At 47.2% G+C, this 14,139-nt stretch overlaps 1 protein-coding gene across 1 annotated transcript in view; it reads right to left on the bottom strand.

Annotated features, from left to right (window-relative positions):
• C16H1orf21 (chromosome 16 C1orf21 homolog) overlaps positions 1–12,120 on the bottom strand; it is a 242,193-nt gene extending 230,073 nt beyond the window's left edge. The window contains exon 1 of the mRNA XM_061383465.1: positions 11,723–12,120. The gene's annotated coding sequence lies outside the window, so the exon portion shown is untranslated. The remainder of the gene's footprint in view (positions 1–11,722) is intronic.
• Positions 12,121–14,139: the final 2,019 nt, after the last annotated feature.

Below are 14,139 nucleotides of genomic sequence, written 5' to 3'. Positions count from 1 at the left end.
ATTGTGTTAAAATCCATGAGTTCCTAATGATACTCCCATTGGTCTTCTTTGAAAGATGTTAGAAAATCAACTTATAATTCTGAACATTATTTAAAATAGAGAGAATAAAACTGAGCATTAATTGTCCTAGCTGGACTACACCCTGAAGTGACCAAATAATTGATGTGGTAAATCTCTTCTTGAGAGAAAAACTCCAGCTAACCAAATGCAGAAGAGATGACAGAATATTATCATTTTTCAACCATTTCTGAAATAATATATCTAAGCAATAACCAAAGTGGTTTTTGAAGGGCCTCGGGAAGCTTTCCAATGGAAAGATCAGGCTGACAACACCTAAATCCACCACTTAGTCTTTCTTTAAAAAAATATTTATTTATTTATTTTGTGCTGGTTCTTCATTGCTGCGTGGGCTTCTCTCTACTTGTGCCATGTGGGGGCCACTCTCTAGTTACAGGGCACAAGCTTCTCATCGCTGCAGCTTCTCTTGTTGCAGAGCATGGGCTCAAGAGTGCAGCCTCTAGCTGTGGCTCATGGGTTTAGTTGCTCTGGGGCATGTGGGATTTTCCTGGATCAGGAACTGAACCCATGTCTCCTGCATTGGCAGGTGGATTCTTATCCACTGAGCCACCAGGGAAGCCCCCATCACCACCCAGTTAGTCCAGGGAGTCATAACTGCACAAATAAACAAAAAGGCACATGTGCCTCCCACAGAGCACTTTCTATGAGGTACTCCTGATCAAGCTTCCAGTCTCGATCAAACTACAGGAAATACTGGAAACTGAAGAATATAGTGAAGAATACTAAAATGAAGATGAAAACTGCAGACTCTAGAGAACCCCACAGGATAAGTCTGTTTAACAAATAAACTGCCAGGGAAGAATAAAAAGAGGGAAAATAGAGAAAATGAAAGTCGCTCAGCTGTGTCCACCTCTTTGCAACCCCATGGACCACACAGTCCATGGAATTCTCCAGGCCAGAACAGTGGAGTGGGTAGCCTTTCCCTTCTCCAGGGAATCTTCCCAACCCAGGGACTGAACTCAGGTCTCCCACATTGCAGGTGGATTCTTTACCAGCTGAGCCACAAGGGAAAACCAAAATAGAGAAAGGAAGTCTATAAAGAAAGATTGATGCATCTCTCAAGTGTGAATATTGTTTGGATTCTGAATAAAATACATTAATCATTAAAAAATTTTCCCACCAGGAAAATATGATTACTGACTAGATAAGAAATTATTGTTAATATTTTTAAGGAATGATAATACTTGGCTATATTAAAAGAAAAAAAAGCTGTTATCATTTAGAAATATAATCTAGTATGTACAGACAAGAAGACATAATGTCTCCAATTTACTTGAAAAAGAACCAGTAGGTGAGAAGGGAATGTGTATGTGCAGTGGGAAAGGCAGAAAACAGAACTGCCCAGAAGTTGATAATTGGAAGCTTGACTCTTGCCCAAGAGTCAGAGAGCCTGGATTCCAGTCTCAGCACCACCACTTACTGGCTATAAGATCTTGGTCAAGGTCCTAGAGACCCCTAAGCCTCAGTTCTGCTTTATTTATGGAGGTAATAGTCATAGGTTCTTCGGGAGGTTGTAGCAAGCATTAAAGACAATGCATGTAATGTACTTAGCACAGCACCTAGATGCAGAGTAAGCACTCGATATATGTTAGCTTTTATTATTACTACTGTCAATTATTACCATAATTATTGAAGACCAGGAAGCTAGAGTTAGGAAATGGTGAAAATGGGATAATTTTTGCTGAATCCAAAGCCCAAGTTCCCTCCAATATGTTATAATGCCACGCCCCACATCCACCTGGGGTCTCAGTAGAGACTGAGGACAAGTAACAACCTATTCTGCAACAATTGCCTCTTATTTTTACCACAAACCTCAGGGATACTGCTACTCAGCCTGGCTGCTACAACTAGCCATCTTTTGTAACAAGGTTGTAACTTAATGTGTCCCTCCCCCATAGATGGCTCCACATCAAGTAGAAAGTAAACATCCATGTATTTTAACCCCTTTATATATCACTATGCACACTTGTAAATTCACAATGATTAAACATTGTGTGATTCCATCATCCTCCAAGAACATGGCCTCAGACTTTTATTACACCCGGTACTGGCATAAACTGTATAAGGTAAACCTCAGAATCCCAATGTATAAAACTAACAATGATAAAACTTCACACCGTGCATGCAGCATGAATACAGTAATTCTATAATGCTAAGTAATGGGCTGGCCAAAAAGTTCATTTGGGTTTTCCCATAATAGCTTGCAGAAAAATCCAAATGAACTTTTTGGCCAACCAATTACCTATGTCTCGATATCTGCCCTAAGGTCAATACTTCCACTTCTATAACAGAATTGTAAATTCTGAGACAAACTCTTCAATGCTATTTTACTCCTTCACGTGACAGTGTGAAGCACACACCCATCCTCTCTTCCTGACACCACTTGCCTGGTTTTCTTGCCACGATGAGAGCCTGCAGTTTTAGTATCCACTATCCTTTCCATCCACAGCCCATGAAAGTTGGTGTTCCCTGGAACTTAGGATTCAGCGTTTTCCTTCTATTTACTTTCCCCGAGCAATCTCACATAAAGCTATGTAGCTTCAACTACCACATATTCAAAACCTCTCTCATTCATTTATTCAACAAAAATGTGCTGGGGCCCAATTGTGCCGTAGGTGTCCTGGGGTCACTCTCTCAGTTCCCGTCCAGTCTTTTACCCACACTCACAAAGGAACCATCTATCATGCAAATTATGTCTCCCCCTGCTTACAATCTCTCATTGTCTCTCAATGCATCTTCTTTTGGGCTATGAGTCCAAACTCTTGCGCTATGAAGCCTTGCATAGTTCATCAGTCTCATCTTCCATGTGCTCCAAGCCACAGTGACCTACATCCACCTGTCTCCACATGCGTGTGAACTCTGCTGGAATGCCCAACTTCAGCTTCCTTGCGTGCACATTCAGTCCCTCAGTCCTACCTGACTCTTTGAGACCCCATAGACTGTAGCGCCCCAGGCTCCTCTGTTCACAGGATTTCCTAGGCAAGAATACTGGAGTGGGTGGCCATTTCCTTCTCCAGGGAATCTTTCTGACCCAGGGATCGAACCCACATGTCCTACTTGGCAGGCGGATTCTTTATCACTGTGCCACCTGGGAAGCCACTTCACCTTCCATCGACCCTCAGATCCCTTTATCCCCAAATGCCAGTCTGTGAACCAGTATGCAAATGCACAGTAAAATGAGGAAAAATGATTAGCAAACCAATGCTGGTCCCCCAATACTTTAGGAAATGTACACAATACCCTAGGGGACCCTTGTGTGGCTTTTCAGTGTCATCCCAAGTACCTCCTTCTCTGCGAACCCATCTGTGACTTCTCTATGGAGATCTGTTATCAATATTTATTGTCCAAACTGGGAGACTTCTGAGGGCAAAGGGTGTGCATTAATAACTATGTTGAACAAAGGGCACAGCCCTGGACTGTCCCAGGGAGACAGGGTACCCAGTCAGCCGACCTCTAGACAGTCAGCTGCTTTCTCCCCCAGCTTCCAAAGCACCTTGATTCTTCCCCAAATCAGGCGTTTGCCTGACACTTCCCATGCTTTTCTGAGAAGTCCGCAAAGTCAGGGCCAGGCCTTTCTATCTGTATCTCCAGCATCTCTCCTGTGCCAGGCGCAGAGATGACACAAAGTGTCATCAACAAATGTTTGTTTAGTACATTATCTTCATGAGTAAGACAGATTAGATGCTTTAACCTTGGCCAACAAAGGAATCAAAAAAATTTCCATTATCTTTTCTCATCCCTGAGAAACTCCACTTCCTTATTTGGTTAAAAAGTTTTAAATGGGAGCAAGGTCTTCACAGAGAAAAATTCTAAGCCTCAGACCAATAACCAGCTGTCAATCAACCAACAGCTATTTACTCTGCATGTTAAACCCTTAAGACCCAGTGGGCATGACAGAGCTGATGATTCGCTGGGGTGACCAAAAACTCATAAATCAAGATCAAAACCAATAATGAAAGAAATAAACATCAAATAAGTGTTGCAGGACCTTTTCCCTGGTGGCTCAGTGGCTAAAAATTCCACCTGCCAATGCAGGAGACATGGGTTCTATCCCTGGGTTGGGAAGACCCCTTGAAGAAGGAAATGGGTAACCAATCCAGTATTCTTGCCTGGAAAATCCTATGGACAGAGGAGCCTGGCTGACTACACACCATGGGGTCGCAAAAGAGGCAGACACAAATGAAGTGACTTAGCAAGTACTGCAGGAGTTCGTGGAAGCTAAGGGAGACACCACTCAGATGGTCAGAGAAGAAGCTCTTTGGAGGAGAAGGGATTGGACCTTAAAAGAAGCGGCAGAGGGAAGGAAGCCCAAGGCCAGGTGGGGGTGCGTGTTGGAGCGGCCACCAAGGGTAAGCAGAAACTTTGTTTTGGGAGTTGTCCCTAGACTGTCATGGATTCCTGGCATGGAGACCAGAACATCTGAATTTTCAGTAAATACAAAACAAAGAGGTTCCTGGATTCTCACCTCCTTCCTCAAAATAGTAATAGTATCTTCCTGAGACATAGAGATAAGTGTGGCTGGCTCCTTTATAACCTTTTAATTGGAAGAACTGTTACAAAATTATCTTAGGAAAATTGCTGTTGGCAGAACTTTCAGATAGAACTGCTGAAGTCACCCCTTGGCATGTATTAATTATCTGTGTCTTTGAAAAGTTCTCTACAAATCTCAGCAGGGCAGCCTCGCAGCATCTCCTTAGTTCACATCTGGCCTTTCAACCCTCTCCTGAAAGAAATAACAGGGTTAACACAGGGGTTCCCCTATACTGTAAACAACCAGTATAGGCCTCCATGCCAACTCTGCGGTTCAGGGATAAGCTTTTCAGAGTTCCTGTGATGATAAATACTGCATCTCTTGGACGGCTGAGTGGGTCTCACCTGTGTGTGTGCTCAGTTGCTTAAGCTGTCACCAACTCTTTGCAACCCTGTGGATTATAGCCCACCAGGCTCCTCTGTCAGTGGGATTCTCCAGGCAAGAATACTGGAGTGGGTTGTCATGCCCTCCTCCAGGGGATCTTCCGGACTCAGGGATCGAACCCTACTCCACCAGAATCTGTGATGATGGGTATGAAAAATGTCCCCACACTCCAGCAAAGACTACCAACCCCTCCTTCTCCTTCCTTACCCTACTCTGGCAGGGAAAATCGTATGTCATCAAGGAAGGTGGAAAATGTCCTAATATATGAAACTGAAACTACTACAATGTCCCTGGCACTCAAATAAAGCACAGATCCATTTAAGACAGGGAGGAATTCTTACTTAAAAACCATTCTCCCTGCTCTGCTTTAAAGCACCTTCTTCCAAAAGCCCTGGAGCCCTCAGGATATTGCGTAACTAGTGCTGGATCTACTTTTGAAGTAGTTTTATAAAAAGACCAATCCAAGTTCGTTATACATAATGAGTCAATAGGCTGTGTTTTCCAGTAGTAGTCCTCAGTTTAATACTTTTTCTCCCAATGACCCTACTAATAGGGCCACACAGGTGATAAACTGATAAGGGAAAGCAACAATGTCAGGTCTGAGCTAAAGAATCCTTGCTTAGTATAAATGTATCTGTGCGTTCTGTTACTCAGTTGTGTCTGACTCTTTGCGACCTCATGGACTGTAGCCCATCAGGTTCCATGGGATTTTCCAGGCAAGGATACTGGAGTGGGTTGCCATTTCCTATTCCAGGGCATCTTCCCCACCCAGGGATCAAACCCACATCTCCTGCATTGTAGGTGGATTCTTTACCACTGGGCCACCAAGGAAGACCAGAAGTAGATTTTGGTGTATAGGAGAGCCTTTCAACAGTGTCATTATGAAAATTTCTGAAATGCTGCTCAAGGTATGTTCATCCAATTTTAAAAATAACAAGAATCGCCTAGATATTTCTTTAACTATTATCTAACATAAGATGTAAAAGCTAAATGAAATGATGAGGTAAAGTGCTTCAGCTTTATTAAAGGGTTTTAAGAGTCTTTAAAAGTCAAAAACATTGTGGAATCAAAAGTGAAAACAAGGACTTCCCTGCCCAGAGGTTAAGATTTTGCCTTTGAATGCAGGGGGCGCGGGTTTGATCCCTAGCCGGGGAACTAAGATCCCACATGCCTTGTAGCCAAAAAACCAAAACATAAATCAAAAGCAGTACTGTAACAGATTCAATAAAGACTTTAAAAATGGTCCACATCTCTCTATATATATCAATATATATATGCAGTGACGGGATAGGCATATGGTAATAGTTATAGACATTCCTATTCCAGAAGGAAGAAAATGGAACAGACATAGAAAGGAGTTCCTTGTCCTGGTGAGTTTCAGAATTTGGCCCAGGAGAATCCCTTTCCCTGGTGGCTCAGATGGTAAATGCGGGAGACCTAGGTTGGGAAGGTTGATACCTGGGTTGGGAAGATCTTCTGGAGGAGGGCATGGCAACCCACTACACAACTGAGCAACTAACCACTGCACATATATATATATATATATATATATCTTTGGGAAAAAAGTGAAAACAAAGGCAGAAAGATTCCCAAACTTGAGAATATTCTAACTCCATTTTTCTACAAGGTACAGAGCCTGTGGACTTTAACTCATGAATGCTGTAAACACATCTGCTGATATGGTGTGAGCCTGTGAAACAGGCAGAGGCAGGCATGGGCTGGGAGATCTGAGGGCCTGATGGAGAGAAGTGGGCGGAGGTAATAAGGGAGGCATGTGGGGCAAAGTAGGACAAGGAAGAGGGGCCCTGAGGGCAGACAGGAGACGCAGCTGGAAGCAGAAAGCCTACCCTTTTGCAGGGAGGTGGGCGCCGTCAGAGGGAAAGTGGGCCTGGAAACACAGTGAAAGGACTGGGAAAGATCACTGCGACACACACAAGCCAAGTCTTGCAGACAAAAGTAAGGTGGTGGGAGAAGAAGCAGGAGGCCTATGGATGAACATCTATGGCACAGAAACGCTTTAGAAAGGAGATGTAGGTAAAAGGGACATCTGGCGAAGCAACCTAAAAGGCAGCCTAGGGAGAGTGGACAGACAGATGCCGGGGCAGAGGCGCAGAATGAATGCTGGCAGTCTGAGTGCGCTCGCTGCATGAGGCAAGGTCTCACCTTTGCTCGTTTTACGTTATTTTAGGAGGAACAGCAGTGAATATCCACGATGGCCTCCCTTGGGAAAATCCAGTAAACCAAGAGGCGGGGGGTGACCTGAGCTTCACCAGGACCTCTCTCCACTCCTTGATGCAGGCACATTCTGGGAACGATCCCAGGAGGAAAACCTTGCGTGTTATAACCACAGCATGGTGTCAAGTAAGACAAGGGTACATGAAAACTATAAAGCACCCTTTAAATATGAAGCATTGTTATTCAATGAATGCCTGGGACAAAAAAAAGATGAAGACCAGAGTCACAATCAGGAGTGAAGAAATATCTGTCAAATACGGATATTATATATATTCCAAATGAAGATGATCCTAAGTAGAAATTCCAGTAATTTGAGAAGACATTATGCTTGATATCTTTACTTTTCTGTCCAACATGTTTCCACATTGAAAAATCCTACCTGCGGCATAATATGGAGGTCTTGATAAACTACCGTACTGATTTATGAAAATGGAAATCTGCATCTAATGTATTTCCAAGGAGGTTTTTGACACGTTACAGATCTTAACTAATTAGGTGAATTCCATTCAGTGCAATCACTCATTGAGTGACCTGCAAGTAAGCGCAAGGTAATCCATCAGCTGCCAAGGAAGCTGCAGAGACGAGCAAGATAGTCTGCCTCTACCTACCTAGTTTGGTCAGTTCATCTTAGTTTCCACTCAGATTGGGGCAGCTGCATCTCCTTTCATAAGTATAGCGAGAAAGCAATCTTTGACATTATGTGACTAGCCTGCAACCAAGGAAATGCATTTTCCAGGAACACACTGAATTAAAAAAATAATAATAATAAAGGAGGGGAAGGCACTCACTACCTGCTTACTGCAGACACTGCTGTGTGTTCATTTCCAGGTTCATCCTCGCCCAGTTGACGTGCAACCACTCTTGTCCTGATTGCATAACCACAGCATGTCAAGTTGTTTCTTGTTGCCAGTGTAAGTTGTAAAATTAAACTTCAGAACTGAGGGAGTCAAGCTAAATAATTGCCTACTTTAAAAATATGTATGTATATAATTTACATGTCACTTCAGATAAGCTCTTGAATTATGATCTCTTAAAATCACAACTGTCACGAATTTTAAAATACCGTTTCAGGGTAGCAGTTTTCCCTGCATGCACACCTTCTCCCTGAGACTTTCTCTCCTCTTCTCAGTTTTCCAAGTTTTCCAGTTTTACATTGATTTATTGCAATCTGCTTTTCATGTTTTAACGAGAACCTAATTAATCACAACTTTTACTTCTCTCAAGCTCCTGAGACTTCTATAATTCCAAAGAAGGAATCTCAGATGGCCCAAAATGCACTTGCTGGTGCCTCTCAGGGCTCCAGGTCCTACTGATAAGTTCCTGTGAAGTTGGCTACACCACACTTAGGACCCTCGGTGAATGATATCCTGCCCACTCCTGTTCTAAAGGGAGATGCCAAACTTCTCCTTCTCCAACCTGGGGTGTTTCATTCTCTGACAGAAAACAGCTACGAGAAAGGGGCCAGGACTTCCCTGGAGGACCAGTGGATAAGGATCTGCCTGCCAATGCAGGGGACACGGGTTCAGTCCCTGGTGGGAGAAGATTCCACATGCCACGGGGCACCTAAGCCTGTGAGTCACAAGTACTGAGCCTCTCACCCTAGAACCTATGCTCGCAACAACAGAAGCCAACGCTATGGGAAGCCCATGTGTAATGAAGAGTATGAAGAGTAGCCCCTGCTCGCGGCAACCAGAAAAATTCCGCTTGCAGCAATGAAGACCCAGTGCAACCAAAAATAAAATTAATTTAAAAAAAGAAGCACGACTTCCCCTTTAAAAAAAGGGGGGGAGGTGGTGGTGGTTACTAGGAGCCTGGAGCAAGTCACTAAGTGACAGTCAAGTCTTGCCTGGTCAAAAATCAACACAGCACTGATGCACCATCAACCTGGAAATGAGACTCACAATGGGGGACATCACCTTCCTCTTAGGTAGAGTCACAGCAAATAGTACCAATTAATGAAAAGGCTTTTGATTTATACCCTGTGACGCTTCAAGAAGCTCAAACCACTTCAGACAGCAGCCTATCAATTCCCAGAAATCCATGTGTGCGTGCATGCTAAGTCACTTCAGTCGTGTTCGTCTGCCAGGCTCCTCTGTCCAGGGGATTCTCCAGGCAAGAATACTGGAGTGGGTTGTCAAGCCCTCCTCCACAAGATCTTCCTGACCCAGGGATCGAACCGGTGTCTCATTATGTGTCCTACACTGGCAGGCGGTTTCTTTATCACTAGGGCTACCTGAGAAGCCCCCCCAGAAATCCATACTAGATGATAAAGTGAGATCAGGGGTGAGAGGATAAAGAACACAAAAAACACTAGCAAAGAACCAAAGAACTCGACCAGTGTAATTGAGTCAGCTGAAGAGGGAACCTAGAACCTTAGGGTCCTTCTAGGATGAAATATCAGCATTGGCTATAAGACCACCCTACCAACCAGGGCCAACTTTTCTTGGGAAAAATGCCCTAAAGGAGATAAACTTGACAACAGAAGTACCCCACTCCTTCTTGAAGCCCTCTGTTCATCCAAGTGCTGAGTTTGCTTGTCTTCAATGCTTTTCCGAACAGCCATCCTGAGCTGCTGTCATAACCCAGTCTGCACAGCAGGAAACACTAGAGGAGGATTTCCACACTGCATTTTTGATCTGTGAAGTGCTAGTCCCAGCACTGGCTTAATGCAGAGACAAATACACTCAGCTGTCCCATCACCAGCACTTCCTCCTTTATAGGCAGCAAAAGAAAAATAACCAAGTCTAAATTAATTTCCACATCTGATCAATTGCATTTCCAAACAGCCAACACAGAACATGTTCCATTGATCCTACAATCCAGCTCTAGAAGTATGAAAAAGGGGAGAAATCCCCCAACTTGAGCACCCTGGACTTAAAGACCCTTATGAAGTATTACCTTCTCTCCCCTAAGAAAGCTATAGTGTCTGGGGCTATACCGCTCTGAATGCACCCAATCTTCTTTGATCTGGGAAGCTAAGCAGGGTTGGGCCTGGTTAGTACTTGGATAGACGAAAGCTAGAGCACCCCAGACCAACTCTACCCATGATTTTTTTTTCTATCCTGATACATCCCAATTCTACCAACAGAAAGATTATTCTCATTAGGTAGAAGGTGAGCCCAGCCCATGAAGTAAGGAAGTGTTCATAATATGTCTGTGTAATGAACGTGTCACTTCCCCGAACAGCCCAACTGTTTCCTTAAAATTAAAAAAAAAAAAAAAAAAAAGTACTCCATGGAATCTATGGTGTGTTAGTCCCCCTCCCAAAGTCTGAGTCAGAGCATGTGTGTCTTTCCTGAAGTTCTGGGTGACCAAGCTGGCTCCCTTTCAGACTTGCTCCGATAGCTGAACTTAAGGCTGTCTTCCAGCCACAACAGAAGCAACTATCTATTTTAAAACAATTTTCCTAACCCACACGCGACCGGAGCTACCTTATACATAGGTCGTCAACGTCCTACCGGAAACCGAACACTTCTATCTCGAACGGTGCCTGTCATCTCCCAGGATTAATGCGTGACTATGTGCATATATTTTTTCCTTTGACCGTGCAACTGTTGGAGTGGAGAAAAGCCACCCCAATTTTTATCATCGTGCCTGAGCCAATCCAGAGCCTTAGAAAGAGAGATGAATGGGAGATGAGAGGGCTTCTCTAGCACAAACAGTAAGCGAGGGGAGAAAAAAAAAAAAAAAATCCGTCGGAGAGGGTGGGGGGCAGGGTGGAAGGCAGGGGAAGGACACCCAGCAGCCGACCAGAGGCAGCTGCAGGCGGCCGCACCTCGCGAACTGCCCGCAGAGGGGAGTGAAATCTTCCCTCCGGTACAATAACGGAGCGCCCCACTCCCCGGCTGCCTCGCCTGGGCACGAATAATAAATATATCGAGGTGGACAAACCGCTGCACCGAGACCAGTCAGCCCCCCTCCCCGAAAGGTCAAAACTTCAGAAATTCGGGGGATCACAGCACCCACACAAACACATAAATCCGTCGGAGCGGAGAGACTCGGAGATTGAGCAAAGGTTCTGCATTTTGGTTTTTGCTTTCAAGCTCTGGCTTGCAAAAGTACGACGGCTACGGGCAAAGCTCGAGAGGAGCAGGAAAGGCTGAGGGCGGCGGCGGGGGGGGGGGGGTGAGCGGGGGGGGTACGGGTGGGAAAGCAAGGGTGTCGAACCCCAACCACCCAGGCCTCAATGTGACGAAAGTCGTCAGCAGCCCCAACCGCATCCCAGCCCTTGCGTCCCGGCCAGCAGACGCCCCCAGCGGCTCCCCCACCCCAGCTTCCGTCCCCGCCAGCCCCGCAGCAGCAGCAGCAGCAGCAGCAGCAGCCCCGGCTCGGGCCGCGCGCCGGCAGCGCCACGACCGCGGCTCCATCCCCGCCGCGAGGCAGGCACCCGCAGGCCTGCCTCCCAGCCCACCCGGGCGCGCCCCGGAGCGGAGCCGGGCCGAGCCGCGCCGCCAACTCCCCCCTCCCCCGGGCCGGCGGGGGGCTCCCGCTTACCTTGGGCGCTCGCGGGGGGGCTGAAGGTGGCAAGCCTCCCGCCCCCCGCCCCGGTCCTCCTCGCGGGTTTTCTTCCTCCCTCCTTGTCTTCCTCCTCCTCCCCACGGTGAGTCCCGGTCTCCCCCTCCTCCCGAGGCCGGGGGTAAGAGCCCCGAAGCCCCCGAAGCCCGGCCCGGGTGCGTGCGTGCTGGAGGCGGCGGCGCGCGGCCAGCTCTCTCCAGTAACTGAGCGCGGCGCGCGGCTCCCAACTAAAGTGTGAAAGAAGCGGCGGCCGCGGCACGGAACGTCCCCCCCGGGAGTGGGCAGGGAGCGAGCCGGGGCTGGCGGCGAGCGAGCGAGGGAGGGGACCGGGAAGGAGGGAGGGGGACGGAGGGAGGGGACCTCCTCACCCAGTCACTCACTCGAGGGGCGGGGGCAGCCAGACACTCCCCCAGCGCCGGCCCCTCCCCGCGCCCGGCTCCCGCGCGCGTCCTGCCCCCCGCCTCGCCCCCGGGAGGGGCCTGCGGGGGCCGTGCACCCGGAGGAAGGGACCGGGACTGCGCGACTGCCAGGGCTGCAGAGCGGAATCGAGGGCGAGGACGGGCGTGTGTGTATGTGTGTGTGTGTGTGTGCGCGCACCCCGCCGCTGGAGGGGAGACCCCGGCGGGAAAGCTGCGTCCTGGGCCTGACACCCGGGCGATGGCCTGGGAGGAGCTGCTGGACTGCTCGGAGACCCGGACGGCCCAGCTCTGCTGAAGACCCAAGCCAGACCTTGGGTCCAGCCGAGGGGCTGCGCCTGCTGGAAGCAGGGGAAGGCGAGGCCGGGCATCCGCGCCGCGCAGCCCCTCCCTTCGCTGGACCGGTGGGCGCTGCCCAGCTTCCCCGGCCCGGCGCGGCCACTAACCCTCCTCCACCCTGCCCGGGAGCCGCGGCGCCTGCAAGATGAATGAAGCTTCGGCCACTGGACAGAAGCTGCACTGAGGAGGGAAGGAGACACCGCCTGAGACTTTGTGCCCGGCGCCCCCTCTTTGCCCTTCCCGGCCTCTTGGGACTAAAGGGCGGAGGCCGCGCCTTCTGGCGCGTTTGGGATGATTGGGGAATCTACAAAGATCGCCGCCCACCTCTTTACCTGCTGGGTTTTTTTGTGGACACCCACAAGAGGTCAACCAATCTCACCCTCTGGGAAAAGGTAGTTTTCTCCTTTTCCTGGTCACATTGGGTGTTTCGTGTGCGCACTGAATCGATCTTTCAACATGATAGCGGTCTTTTGTGTAGCTTCCCCGCGCTTCGCTGCTCTTGCATTGCCCTAGACGCGTGAGGAATGCCAGGCCTCCGGAGTGAGGACACCCAAGAAAACAAAAGGGGCAAAAAGATCCTCCCTGGGCCCCGTGGATTACACACACACAACGGAATCATTTCTCTCTTTGGGCCAAGATGAAGTTGAAAACCGGAAAAGGACACATCAGAGCTGTGACAGTGATGAGACACCTAACTGAAAAGCAGATTCATAATTTAATGACATGAGTTAATAACCCACCCAGAATAGCGAGGAAGTCACTCTTTTGGGGAAGGGGGAAAAAATGGTTTCCCAGTGTTCTCACTTTTCCGATTTAAAAGGCTGGTATCACATTGTTTTTGAAACCCCCTTGTATTCCATTTTAAAATTTATCCACATTTTCTCTTTGGAACCAGAAATCTTTCTGGTCTAGCCTCCTGAAGAGGAGTAGTTTAGAAGGGGTGATAGGCTAACTAGGATTCCAAGGAGGCACTGCCAGCCATCATCTGTTACCTTAAATGACTTGTTCCTTCCCTCATCTGTAAAATGGGACTGATGATAGGAGTTTCTATCTCATAGGCGTGTTGTCAAAATAAAAGAAAAATAAAATGAGGAGGCAGTGTACATAAAAAACTTTGTGTATAGCCTGACACATGGTATGAGCTGTTCTTTCAAATCTATAGTTAAATCTCAAATTTGGTGGGCATTTTTTTTTTTCCTCTTTGCATTCCGTCTTAAAGTTGGGAGTGCAAATCCATCTGCTGGATTTATCCAAATGTAGTCAACCTTTGGTGTTTTTAGGTCATTCCTAATACCTTCATTCCATGGACAGAGGAACCTGGTGGGTTATGCTAAGATGAAAGAAGTATATAACTAAGATGTGTGTGAGTTTTTTTACATAGAATTCTGTATAAAAGGATCCTTGAGGATAACAGGATTTTGTTTCCCCTACTTCTCTCCTTCCTTCACTAAGCTACCCTGAATAGACCAGACTCTCTAAATGTTGGCTCTATAAATATTGTATCATCTATCCTTTCATGGGTCAGAAGGACTGACCCATGTGACTGGCAACGCAGACTTCTTGAGGGCAAAGCAATGAGGGTCCCCTCTGAACTGATATCCTCAGAAGTAACAGAAGGTCACAGAGCAAGCACTTCAGACA

This window comes from Bos javanicus, chromosome 16 (assembly GCF_032452875.1).
Source record: "Bos javanicus breed banteng chromosome 16, ARS-OSU_banteng_1.0, whole genome shotgun sequence".
NCBI lineage: Eukaryota > Metazoa > Chordata > Mammalia > Artiodactyla > Bovidae > Bos > Bos javanicus.
This window is presented reverse-complemented; position numbering and strand designations above follow the sequence as displayed.